Below are 14284 nucleotides of genomic sequence, written 5' to 3'. Positions count from 1 at the left end.
TAGGTTTCCTGTACTTCTATACAAATTTTAGAATCAGTTTGATAATTTCTACAAAAAAAGAGCCGTATTTGATTTTGTTTGCTATTGTCATGAATCTATAAATAAATTTGGGTAAAACTGTCATGATAACAATATTGACTTTTCATCAGTTAACAAAGTATTTGTTGTTGGTGTTCAGTCGCTCAGTAGTGTCCTACTCTTTGCGACCCCACGGACTGCAGCATGCCAGACTTCACTGTCTCTCAGAGTTTGCTCAGACTCATGTCCACTGAGTTGGCGATGCTATCCAACCACTCATTCTCTGTCGCCCCCTTCTCATGTCCTCCATCTTTCTTAGTATCAGTGTCTTTTCCAATGAGTTGGTTGTTCACATCAAAGTATATATTTTTACTAATTTAGTCATCTTTAATTCTCTCAGAAACATTTTGTAATTCTTAGTGCAGAAGGTTTTTTACATCTTTTGCCAGATATATACCTAAGTATTTCATATCCTGGTGGGCTACAGTCCATGGGGTTGCAAAAGAGTTGGACATGACTTAGTGACTAAACAACAACAAAAATTTCATATTCTGGTATTCCCAGGTGGCTCAGTGTTAAAGAATCCGCCTGCCAATGCAGGAGTCATGGGTTCAATTCTTGGGTCAGAAAGATCCCCTGGAGAAGGAAATTGCAACCGATTCCAGTATTCTTCCCTGGGAAACACCATGGACAGAGAAGCAGGGCAGGCTATAGTCCATGGGATCACAAGAGTCAGACACGACTTAGCAACTACACAACAATTTCATATTGTTTTTTTTTTTTTAATTTTATATAAGAGTAGTTGACTAACAATGTATTAGATTCAGGTGTACAAGAAAGTGATTAAGTTATACATATACATGTAATCTACTCTTTTTCAAATTCTTTTCCCATTTAGGTTATTACAGAATATTAAGCAGAGTTCCCTGTGCTGTACAGTAAGTCTTTGTTGGTTATCTATTTTAAATATAGCAGTGTGTCAATCCCAAGCTTCTTAACTATTACTCCCTCCTATCCTTCCTCTCGGAGAAGGCAATGGCACCCCACTCCAGTACTCCTGCCTGGAAAATCCCATGGACGGAGGAGCCTGGTAGGCTACAGTCCATGGGGTCGCTAAGAGTCGGACACGACTGAGTGACTTCCCTTTCACTTTCACTTTCATGCGTTGGAGAAGGAAATGGCAACCCACTCCAGTGTTCTTGCCTGGAGAATCCCAGGGACGGGGGAGCCTGGTGGGCTGCCGTCTATGGGGTCGCACAGGATCGGACACGACTGAAGCAACTTAGCAGCAGCATCCTTCCCCTCTGCTTCAGTTCAGTTCAGTCACTCAGTCATGTGCAATCTTTGTGACCCCATGGACTGCAGCACACCAGGCTCCCCTCTGGTAACTCTAAGTTATTCTTGATGATACTATCAATGGTATTTTTTATTTCGATTTCTGATTGCTTGTCAGCAGTATAAAGAAAACTAATTGATTTTTTCATAATGGCCTCATATTCTATAACTCCTCTAACCTTATTAATTTACTAGCTTTTTAGGTACATTCCACTAGATTTTATTCATAGACTACTATGTCATCTGGGTATAAAGACTGCTTTATTACCTCGTTTACATTGTGGGTATCTTTTATTTCTTCTTCTTGCCTTATTATGCCAAATAAACCCTCCAGAGCACAGTTGTGAATAGAAGTGGTGAGAGTGGACAAGTTTGCCATGTTCCTGAAGTTAGAGGCAAAATGTTGTTTTCAACCCTAATAATGGTGTTAGCTGTAGATTTTTCACAAATTGTCCTTATCAGGTTGAGGAGATTCCTCCCTATTTCTGCTTTTCTGATTTATATTTTTTTAATGAATGAATGTTTTTTCCAGTGGTCATGTATGGTTGTGAGAGTTGGACGGTGAAGAAAGCTGAGCGCCGCAGAATTGATGCTTTTGAACTGTGGTGTTGGAGAAGACTCTTGAGAGTCCCTTGGACTGCAAGGAGATCCAATCAATCCATCCTAAAGGAAATCAATCCTGGGTGTTCATTGGAAGGTCTGATGTTGAAGCTGAAACTCCAATACTTTGGCCACCTCATGCGAAGGGTTGACTCATTGGAAAAGACCCTAATGCTGGGTAGGATTGGGGGCGGGAGGAGAAGGGGATGACAGAGGATGAGATGGTTGGATGGCATCACCGACTCGATGGACATGGGTTTGGGTAGACTCCGGGAGTTGGTGATGGACAGAGAGGGCTGGCGTGCTGCAATTCATGGGATCGCAGAGAGTCGGACGTGACTGAGTGACTGAACTGAACTGAACTGAACTGAATAAATGAATGTTGGATAAATCATATTTGGAATAAATCATTTTTGGTCATGACATATTATCATTTTTATATCTTGTGAGATTTGACTGGCTAAAACTCTGTTAAGAATATTTCATTTATGCTGATGAGAGATACTGGTCTGTAGTTTTCCTTTCTTGTTAGATCATTTCTTTTCTGTTGTTTGTTCATTGGTTGTTTTTTATCAAGGTAATACTGAAGTCATAAAAGAATTGGGAGAATTTCTTATTCCATTTTCTGAAAGTGTTTGTATAGAATTGGTATTATTTCCTTATTAAATATTTAGTATCAGTCACCAGAAAAGTAATCTAGGCTTGGAATATTACTTGTGAAAATACTTTTACCTGAAAATTTATTTATTTTAACAGGTATGGAGCTATTCAGATTTTCTTTCTTTTTTTTTTTGAGTGAGCTTGGTTATATGTGTCCTTAAAAATATGCATCCATCTCATCTAAGTTACAAAATTTATAAGCATAAGTTTCTTTATCATATTTTCATATTATTTTTAAAATTTCTGTAGAATGTAGTAGAGGCTATCATTTTCTTATTTGTGAGAGTGGGAATTTTTGTCTTTTTTCCTGATCAATCTGGCTAGGGCTTTATCAATTTTTTGATCCTTCTAAAAAATAGCTTGTGATGTTACTGTTGTTGGTTTTTTTTTTCTTTATTTTTTTTATTGAAGGATAATTGCTTTACGGAATTTTTTTGTTTTCTGTCAAACCTCAACATGAATCAGCCATAGGTATACAAATACCCCCTCCCTCCTGAACCTCCCTCCCATCTCCCTCCCAAACGCACCTCTCTAGTTTGATACAGAGCCCCTGTCTGAGTTTCCTGAGCCATACAGCAAATTCCCGTTGGCTATTTATTTTACATATGGTAATGTAAGTTTCCATGTTACTCTTTCCGTACAACTCACCCTCTCCTCCCCTCTCCCCATGTCCATAAGTCTATTTTCTATGCCTGTTTCTCCACTGCTGCCCTGTCAATAAATTCTTCAGTACCATTTTTCCAGATTCCGTATATGTGTGTTAAAATACAATATTTATCTTTTCTTTCTGACTCACTTCACTCTGTATAATAGGTTCTAGGTTCATCCACCTCATTAGAACTGACTCAAATGCGTTCCGTTTTATGGCTGAGTAATATTCTATTGTGTATATATACCACAACTTCTTTATCCATTCATCTGTCGATGGACAACTAGGTTGCTAATTTCATGGCTGCAATCACCATCTGCAGTGATTTTGGATCCCCCAAAAATAAAGTCAGCCACTGTTTCCACTGTTTCCCCATCTATTTGCCATAAAGTGATGGGACCAGATGCCATGATCTTAGTTTTCTGAATGCTGAGCTTTAAGCCAACTTTTTCACTCTCCTCTTTCACTTTCATCAAGAGGTTCTTTAGTTCTTCTTCACTTTCTGCCATAAGGGTGGTGTCATCTGCATATGTTAGATGTATGTTACTTGTTGCTTTTCCCTTGCTGTTTTTAATATTCTTTCTTTGTGTTTAGTCTGTTAGTTTGATTAGTATGCGTCTTGGCATGTTTCTCCTTGGGTTTATCCCCTATTGGACTCTTTGTGCCTCTTGGACTTGATTGACTATTTCCTTTTCCATGTTGGGGAAATTTTCAGCTATAATTTCTTCAAGAATTTTCTCATACACTTTCTTTTTCTCTTCTTCAGGGTCCCCTATAATTCGTATGTTGTTATTGTCCCAGAGGTCTCTGAGACTGTCCTAAGTTCTTTTCATTCTTTTCACTTTATTCTGCTCTTCAGAAGTTATTTCCACCATTTTGTCTTCCAGATCACTGATTCGTTGTTCTGCTTCAGATATTCTGCTATTGATTCCTATTCCTAATACGCTATCTCTAGAGTATTTTTAATTTTAATAATTGTGTTGTTTGTCTCTGTATGTTTATTCTTTAATTCTTCTAGTTCTTTGTTAATTGATTCTTGCATTTTCTCCATTTTGTCTTCAAGGTTTTTGATCATCTTTACTATCATTATTATGAATTCCTTTTCAGGTAGTTTGCCTATTTCCTCTTCACTTATTTGGACTTCTGTGTTTCTAGTTTGTTCCTTCATTTGTGCAGTATTTCTCTGCCTTTTTTTTTTTTTTTTTTTTAACTTATTGTGTTTTGGGTCTCCTTTTGCCAGGCTTCAAGGCTGAATTCTTTCTTCCTTTTGTTTTCTTCCCTGCTAAGGTTGGTCCAGTGGTTTGTGTAAGCTTGGTATAGGGTGAGCTTTGTGCTGAGTTTTTGTTTGTTTGTTTTTCCTCTGATGGGCAAGGCCCAGTGAGTTGCTAATCCTGTCTGCTGATGATTGGGTTTGTATTTTTGTTTTATTTGCTGTTTAGATGATGCATCCCACACAGGGTGCTACTGGTGGTTAGGGAAGCTGGGTCTTGTATTCCAATGGTTCCTTTGTGTGAATTTTCACTGTTTGATACCCCCTAGGGTTAGTTTGCTGGTAGTCTAGGGTCTTGGAGTCAGTCCTCCCACTCCAAAGGCTCAGGGCTTGATCTTTCCTTTGTGCTGGTCCTGCAGCTGGCCTTTCTACTCAGACTCATGCAGCCCCATTGTGTGTAGGTTGGATGTTACTGTTTTTAATCTTTTGTTTTTGTCTTGTTTTCTATTTTACTAATTTCAACTCTTTTAAAAATTTTCTTTCTTATATTTATTTACTTAGGGTTTAATTGTTCTTTTTTTTTTTTCTTGTTTCTTATGGTACAAGCTTAGGTCCTTGAATTAAGACTATTCTTTTCTTATAGCATTTGGTGCTATATAAATTTCCTCAAAGTACCTTTTTATCTACATTCCACAAATTATGATATGCCATGTTTTCATTTTCATTCACTTTACAATAGTTTTTAATTTCCTCTAGATTTTTCTCTACTTTGGTGGGTTATTTAGAAGTATGTTATTTAGTTGCTAAATACTCAGAGGATTTTTCAGATTTTTTTTTGTTGATTTTATAATTTAATTCCATTGTGATCGGAGAGTCCACTTTGTACTAAAAAGCTTTTTTTAAACAGTTACTAACACTTGTTTTATGACCCAGAACATGGTATATCTACTTTAAAAAATTTTTCTCTGCATTTTGAAAAAAAAGGCTATTCTGATGCTGTGAAATGGGATGTTCTATAAATGTTACTGACATCTTAGATCAGGTTGATTGATAGTGCTGTTCATGTTTTAAATATCTTCACTAATTTTCTGTCTATATATTCTATCAGATATTGAGAGATATAGTAAAAATTTCCAACTAATTGCAGGTGTGTCTGTTTTGCTTTGCAGTTCTAGCAAATTTCATTTATTTTTGAAACTGTTATATATATACTCCATTAGGATTTTTATATACTCTTGATAAATTAACCCATTTATCATTATTAAATGGCTTTTCTTACCTCTGGTAATATTCTTTTCCCTGAAACATATTATGTCTGATATTAATATAACTATTTCAATTTTCTTTTCATTAATGGTATGTCAGTTTTTTAGATCAAGGATCAACAACCTTTTTTCTGTAGAGGACCAATAATATTAATAAATATTTTTGGTTATTCATACTTCTCTGGTTTCACTGGCAGTCTAAGACATCTTCATGGAAAAATACATTTGCCAGTGGTTCTTCTGTTGGGTGCATTTGTGTGTGCATGTGTGTACTAAAGAAATGGATTGCCTACCTCCCATATACTAAAAATACAGTGGTGGAAGAGACATAACACAGATGCTCTTTCATGAAAGTGAAAGTTGCTCAGTCATGTCTGACTCTTTGCAACACCATGGACTATATAGTCCATGGAATTCTCCAGGTCAGAATACTGGAGTGGGTAGCCTTTCTCTTCTCTAGGGGATCTTCCTAACCCAGGGATTGAACCCAGGTCTCCCACACTGCAAGCAGATTCTTTACCAGCTGAGCCACAAGGGAAGCCCAAGATCACTGGAGTGGGTAGCCTATCCCTTCTCTAGCGGATCTTCCTGACCCAGGAATTGAACCAGGGTCTTCTGCATTGCAGATGGATTCTTTACCAAATGACCTAATTGTATAGGGAGGTACAAAAGGAAAGAAAGGAAAAGAAAAATAGAAGATATACAATAGTAGTCACTGGTCCATTATAATTCTGGACTTCAGACAAGCACAGACTCCTAGGTCATTGATTAGGATTTAGTTCTGGTGTCTGACAATAATTCTCCATGATTCTTGGTTCTTCCCTTTGAATCATCTTTCCTTTTGCGTAAATGTGACTCATGACGATAGCTGAATTATCTTTTCTGCTTGTTTCCTTCCCATAGACATTTGGGCATACCAATGCCACTTTTCATTTCATCATGTTGCTTTCGCTTTTAGTCCAAGCTGGCAGTGTTTTGTTAATACAATTATCTTAAAATTTTTACGGATTTTCAATGAATCTTTCAGGGTTCATTTAATTAAACAAAAATACCAAGTTAACATAAAGAGTCTTAAGTTAAACTCTTCTCTACCTTCACTTCCCAGTCAACTTTCTGTAGGATAAGGCCCTAAAAATTATTACAAGCCCTGATTTTTAATTGAAAGGAAATGTGAGGCTTACTCTTCAGATTCTCAGATGGGCTTTTTTTTCTGTAAAGTATATGAGGCACCACCTTAAATACTTCTGAAGTCTTCAACTGCTTTAAAGTCATTTTTCAAACCAAGATGTTTTCCTGACAGTGCCCTGAATTTGATCTTTGCCTGAAAACTATTTCCTAATTTGAGAATAGTTTACCATCTGGAGAGGTTGGGAATGAGAAACTGTTTTATTTTTGAACCCAAGTCCTGGATTCTTTATATTTAACAGCTTTTTTTAAAGCTCCTATTTCTTTAGTTCTTCTCTCATTTCATTACAAGCAGCTGAAGAAACCAGGTTGAATCTTCAACACTATGTCTGGAAATTTCCTTAGGCAGATCATCCAGTCATTAGGTATATTTACTTTCCACATTTCAATGACCAATAGCGCTGCTAAACTTCTCACAACTACATAACAAGGATCTCCTTTCCTCCAGCTTTTAATAATTACTTACCCATGCGTGTTTAAGTTCTCACTGACAAACTCCTCCAGACCATATTGACTTTGCTAACAATCTTCAGCCTCTGAAAGTTACTCCTCACAACTCAAAGTCAATGCCTCACATTTTACGTTTGGCTATGGGAGTCCCTAGCATGGCAATAAACTATTTTCTTGTTATCTGTGGTGGTAAAACAAACCATCTTAAACTTGGCATCATATGAAAGCAACAGTAATTTACTAGTATCATTTCCCAGAATTCTGAGGGTCAATTGGTTTCAGCTAGTCAGTTCTCACTGGGGGTTTCTCATATGGTTGTAGTCAGATGGTGCCTGGGGCCAGAATCATCTCAAAGGCTGCTCATGTTTTGCTGGTTAATGCTCGTTGCTGCCTAGGACCTCAACTACGAGCTTTATTTCAGAACACCTACATGATACCTCTCTATGTGATCAGCACTTTCTTCCTTACACTATGGTGTTAGGGTCCCAAGGGCAAATGTCCCAGCAGAGAGTCAGGCTGAAGTAGCACTGCTTTTAGGACCCAGTCTCAGAATTCATGGAGCATCACTTCTGCTGCATTTTACTTCCATTCAAAGGAAATGAAATCAGACTCCACCTCTTGATGAAAGTGGTATCAAAGACTCTGGAGACATGTTTTTAAACCTCCACAATCCCTCTCTCTTTAGTGACTTTTGATATATCATGTTTTTAATAATGCTACAGTTAAAATGTTTATAAATTTTAATGAAATTGAAAAGTAAGAAAATAAAGAGGAAGGCTGGAATATTCTCTCTTAAATATCTTAGGAAGATCTTTTTCAGTAGATTATCAGTAAAATATCAAGGCAGTGTGTCAATATTCACACAACTGCAACAGAACGCTAATTAGGAGATGGAATGTCACTGACCTAAAAATGTGAAAACACAAGAAAATGTCATTTCATATCACTATATGAAAAGGATCCAAACAGGGTGATGATGTTTTATGAAACTGCAGAGCCCAGGAAAAGGGTTATCACTTGGTTCTCTGCCATGCTTACTATAGCAAGTCACATATTATTCTTAAGACATTTTAAGAAAGACATAAGAAAATATGTTCTATTTGCATGACTTTAAAGAGGAAGCCAAGGTGTGGGGATTATGGAGAGACTGGTTTGGGCTCCAAATAGCTGCTTTATGTTGAAGTGGATTTTCCATCATTAAAAGTCACTTTAACATATAGAGAATATATAATATAGAGAATACAGAGAAATCTATAGAGAGAGGTCCATTTATTATGGACACTTTATTTGTAATTGAGAAATGTCATGGTAATATAAGGATAAAGGGAAAAGGTAAGTAATTATACATGTTTATGACAAAAAAAACTGTGCTTTTTTTTTTTCTACACAGACTTTAAGATATGTCTGACTAGAATTCAGGAGAGTCTAGGAAATCCTAGAGTCCACACTTTAGCCTACACAGGACCATTAGTTATGTCAATTACAAAGTGATATAATAAGGAATTTTATTCAAAGTCACAGAAACTAACAGAATTAACTTGGACCAACTGAGAAAAGAGGTAAACAATGACAGAAATGTTAGTGATTTCAGCTAACTGCTTTACCAATCCTCTAACATATATTTTATCAGAAATATAGCTGGGAGAAATGCTCCTACTGAATATAATCTGGAATAGTAGTGCATCTTTTATGCTAATAAGTTTATGTGACAGTTTTAGACACTAAGATGAAAAAAGGTAGCATTTTAAAATCAAGCTCATCTTTCTTAATGTCAGGACTTGGTTCTTTTCTTTCTTTTTTTTTTTTTTTTTTGCTTTTTCCTGTTTTTTAAATACAAATTTACCAAGTACCTAGAGAATACAAAGATGAGTGAAACTTTGTCCCCATCTTTTCAGAAACTAAAGAATAACATGAAAAGCAAAATATTTACATTGACAACAAACTATGATACAAGTAGAAAGGTAGTAACTATATCTCAGTTCAGTTCAGTTCAGTTGCTCAATCGTGTCGGACTCTGCAACCCCATGAACCGCAGCATGCCAGGCCTCCCTGTCCATCACCAACTACTGGAGTTTACCCAAACCCATGTCCATCAAGTCAGTGATGCCATCCAGCCATCTCATCCTCTGTCATCCCCTTCTCCTCCCACCCTCAAACTCCCCCAGCATCAGGGTATTTTCAAATGAGTCAACTCTTCGCATGAGGTGGCCAAAGTATTGGAGTTTCAGCTTCAACATCAGTCCTTCCAGTGAATACCCAGGACTGATCTCCTTTAAGATGGACTGGTTGGATCTCCTTGCAGTCCAAGGGACTCGCAAGAGTCTTCTCCAACACCACTGTTCAAAAGCATCAATTCTTTGGTGCACAGCTTTCTTTATAGTCCAACTCTCACATCCATACATGACTACTGGAAAAACCATAGCCTTGACTAGATGGACCTTTGTTGACAAAGTAATGTCTCTGCTTTTTAATATGCTGTCTAGGTTGGTCATAACTTTCCTTCCAAGGAGTAAGCGTCTTTTAATTTCATGGCTGCACTCACCATCTGCAGTGATTTTAGAGCCCCCAAAATAAAGTCTGACACTGTTTCCACTGTTTCCCCATCTATTTCCCATAAAGTGATGGGACCAGATGCCATGATCTTAGTTTTCTGAATGCTGAGCTTTAAGCCAACTTTTTCACTCTCCTCTTTCACTTTCATCAAGAGGCTCTTTAGTTCTCCTTCACTTTCTGCCATACGAGTGGTGTCATCTGCATATCTGAGGTTATTGATATTTCTCCCGGCAATCTTGATTCCAGCTTGTGCTTCCTCCAGCCCAGTGTTTCTCATGATGTACTCTGCATATAAGTTAAATAATATCTCAGTGTAATATAAATTATAAAGTGACATTATGATACATCCAAATTTTATGAGTGTTGTTCTATATATACTTTAAATCCTAAAAAGTATTTTCTTTAATTAAAAATCATGTACCACAGTCCAAAAAATGTGTCAGAGGTGTAAGAGAATCTGGAAGATGTAGTTTAGATGCTCAAAAAGTGGAACTTTTAGAATGGTTTGTTTGCTTAGCAAAAAGTGAGAACAATTTTTTTTAATTGGGATAAAATGTAGTATGCTATCCTGCCAATAACCAACAAAAATATACAGATAAAATAATACAGTATATCAGAGAAGATATTCATATTCAAATTATAAACATCATTTGTTGAATGTCCGAAAGTTACTAGGAACAATTTCTGTTGTATTATATATAAATTACCAGTCATAATAACAGTGTGGGGTAGGCATTGTCATAAATGGAATCAGGAATTTGGAAAAAGAAAGTGGATTACCTAAAGGAGGACTAAACTTTGAAATTATTTTCAAGTAAAAATAGACTGCTTCATTGACTATGTGAAAGCCTTTGACTTTGTGGATCACAACAAACTTTGGAAAATTCATAAAGAGTTGTGTATACCAGACCACCTTACCTGCCTCCTGAGAAACTGTATGTAGGTCAAGAACCAACAGGTAGAACCAGACATGGAAAAACTGACTGGTTCAAAATTGGGAAAGGGATATGTCTAGGTTATATATTGTCACCCTTCTTATTTAACTTATATGCAGAGTATATCATGCAAAATTCTGGACTGGATGAAGCACAAGCTGGAATCAAGACTATTGGGAGAAATATCAATAACTTCAGATATGTAGATGATACCACCATTATGGAAGAAAGCTAAGAGGAACTAAAGAGCCTCTTGATGAAGGTGAAAGTGGAGAGTGAAAAAAGCTGACTTAAAACTCAACATTCAAATAACTAAGATCATGGCATCTGGTCTCATCACTTCATGGAAAGTAGGTGGCAAAAGAATGGAAACAGTGACAGACTTTATTTTCTTGGACTCCAAAATCACTGTGGACAGTTGCTGCAGTAATGAAATTAAAAGACATTTGCTCCTTGGAAGAAAAACTATGACAAACCTAGACAGCATATTAAAAAACAGAGATGTTACTTTGCTGACAAAGGTCTGTGTAGCCAAAGCAATGTTTCTTTTCAGAAGTCATGTATGTATGTGAGAGTTGGACCATAAAGAAGGCTGACTGCCGAGGAATTGATATTCTCGAACTGTGATGTTGGAGAAAACTCTTGAGAGTCCCTTGGACTGCAAAGAGATAAAACCAATCAGACCTAAAGGAAATGAACCCTGAATATTCATTAGAAAGACTGATGCTGAAGGTGAAGCTCCAGTTCTTTGGCCACCTTATGTGAAGAGCTGACTCATTTGGAAAAGGCACTGATGCTGGGAAAGATTGAAGGCAGGAGAAGGGAATGACAGAGAACAAGATGGTTGGATGTCCTCACCAACTCAATGGACATGAGTTTGAGCAAACTCTGGGAGATAGTGAAGGACAGAGAAGACTGGTGTGCTCTAGTCCATGGGGTCGCAAAGAGTCAGGCATGACTGAACGACTGAACAACAACAGCAACAACAACAACAACAAAATAGGAAGAATCATGTAAAAAAAAAAAAAGAGAAATAGATTGTTGGCCTTGGAGATAAGGCTACAAGTTGAGTAAATAGTTGATCATAGCTCAACAAGAAAAAGTCAAATATAAAGACACTGGGTGGCTACTGAGTATAGAAATTAAAGTTCACATTGTATACTGTCAGACTTCATTGTTTTGAGAAGAGGCTAACGAAAGCCTTATCTGTAGCTTTGTGCTACTGACAAAGCCATTTTTAATACTGAGATAACCACATAGGATTTTGGCCAGTGCATCTGCAACATTACTGTCCTGGTGATAAAATTATCACTACTTTGAGATATATCCATCAGGTCATCTTAGAGTTATGTCATTCAATTTTCATATCACCCAGTTCCCTTTTTATCAATTTCAAGATCCTTAGGACTTAAGACCATTAAGGCTTGATCCTTCAAGGAGAGAATGTACTGCCAGTGTTCCTGCTCTTGTGAGTTTTTTTTCTCAGTGTGAACCAATTCAGCACCATTCCTCATTTACAAATACATGAGGTTTTGTTAACAGAATTACTGTTCTGAGAGATGAAGCCACTTTGCTTATATCAAAAAATCAGGCTTCTGAACCTCATACACCAAACTCCGCACTTTGGTGTATTTATTGGCTTGTGCCCGAGGAGGCACATGACCCAACATCTTATAACACAAGACTACTGAAGTATAAGCATACATCATCTTGTAGCCATCATCATTCCCATTTTACAGATGAGGAATTAAGGTTTGGAGAGGTTGTATTCCATTTTAAAGTCATATAGTGAGTAGAAGCAGAAGATTTCACTGCAGTTTCTCCAACAACAGTCTAGGACTTCTTCCAATTACCTAAGGAAGCTCACAAACGCTTCAAGCAAAAGTCCTAAATTCGCTAAAGTCCACTAGTAATTTGGACAGTTCACCTAGTAATTGACAGTTCAACTTAACATTCATATTTGCAGAACAATGGAAGGATATTACTTCTTTCTCCCAGTTCCTCATCAAAAAGAAACTATTTCACAAGTGATGACAGAAGTAAGTCATGGAGGGATGAATGTGGAAAGTACATAGTTACTGTGAATATTTTAAAGGTTCTGAGTATGCCTTCTGCTTCAGGGATACAGTTTGTATTAAAAACAAATATACTTACAGAAGGATAGCTTTATGAGCTATTGTCACTTAAAACTAATGTGAAATACTAATGATACCAACACCAAGTACCGTAATATTACAAGCACCTTACTTCTTTTGCTATAGCCACTTGTTTTCAACTGAGAGTGGGAAATACACTTTGAAGAAAGGGATAAACGTTGAGGACAGGTGCACTATGCAAGTTCCATTTGCACAATTCTGTTGGAAACTGGTATTATTTACATATTTTAAAATTCTATATAGTCCCTGCTATTCAAAGAATGAACTTGGCATATTCCAAGATACAGATTGTAAGAGAAAAGCGTCAGGGAGTTTCACAGTAACACCATCACACTGAAGCAAAGAGTACAATACATAATCTCAAATTTTCCAAAAGATTCAATGAACAAGCACTCCATCCCACAGCTCTCTAGTCAATTGAAATGTTGCTATTTGAAAACATTATAATTGAGTATCACAGTCTCTGTCTTTGAGCTAAAAATTTTCATGGCTTTAGCCCTTTTACTATACATACAAATTTGGATTTACAAACCTGTTGCTAAATTCCCAATTTATTGGCTTGTAATCCAGTTCATAACCTAGTTCTATTTTCCATCACACCTTCAGGAAAACTGGGTGTGGAGAAGCTTCTAAGATGCACCAAAGTCATGCTTTATAATAAAGATACATCTGGACCTATCTTTTTTTCCTTGTGAAATACCTGCCTGAAATAGATTAGATGATAACTTTTAAAAACCAGGGAAGGAACAGCTACTTAAGGGAATGAATATTTATAATTAAGAACTATTCAAATTAGCTGCTTTAAGTGGGACTAAGTGGCTATACCTATCAAATGAAAGTACCAATGAATGATAAAGCACATTAGGTTCTTAACACATGTTTCTAAGCCTTAGTTTTTTCTCAGTTTCCTCCTCCTTCAATATAATAAGGTATGAAGCAAGAACTGGCAAGTTACACAGAGTATGAAGCTGAATAGCGTGGAGGAAAGCAGGCAAAGGAGGGGAATAGCTCCTTGGTTCTTATTTCTTTAGAAACCAAAGCTGAGAATAATTAGATTAAACTTAAATTAGTTAAAGTTGATCTAGAGAGGGGGCTATTTTAGACCCAACCTGTGGCTTTATAGTACAATTATTATATTAAGAGTATGACTAAAAGCAGCAGCTTTGGAGCCAGACTGAGTTCAAGATTCTTGCTTCACTGCATTAGCTTTCTGTAATCATAGGGAAGTTATTTGACCTCTCTGATCCTCAGTTTTCTAAATATGAAAT

This window comes from Giraffa tippelskirchi, chromosome 3 (assembly GCF_054371585.1).
Source record: "Giraffa tippelskirchi isolate mGirTip1 chromosome 3, T2T-mGirTip1v1.2.pri, whole genome shotgun sequence".
Lineage (NCBI taxonomy): Eukaryota > Metazoa > Chordata > Mammalia > Artiodactyla > Giraffidae > Giraffa > Giraffa tippelskirchi.
The sequence above is the reverse complement of the archived record's forward strand: the minus strand, read 5'-3'. Positions refer to the sequence as shown.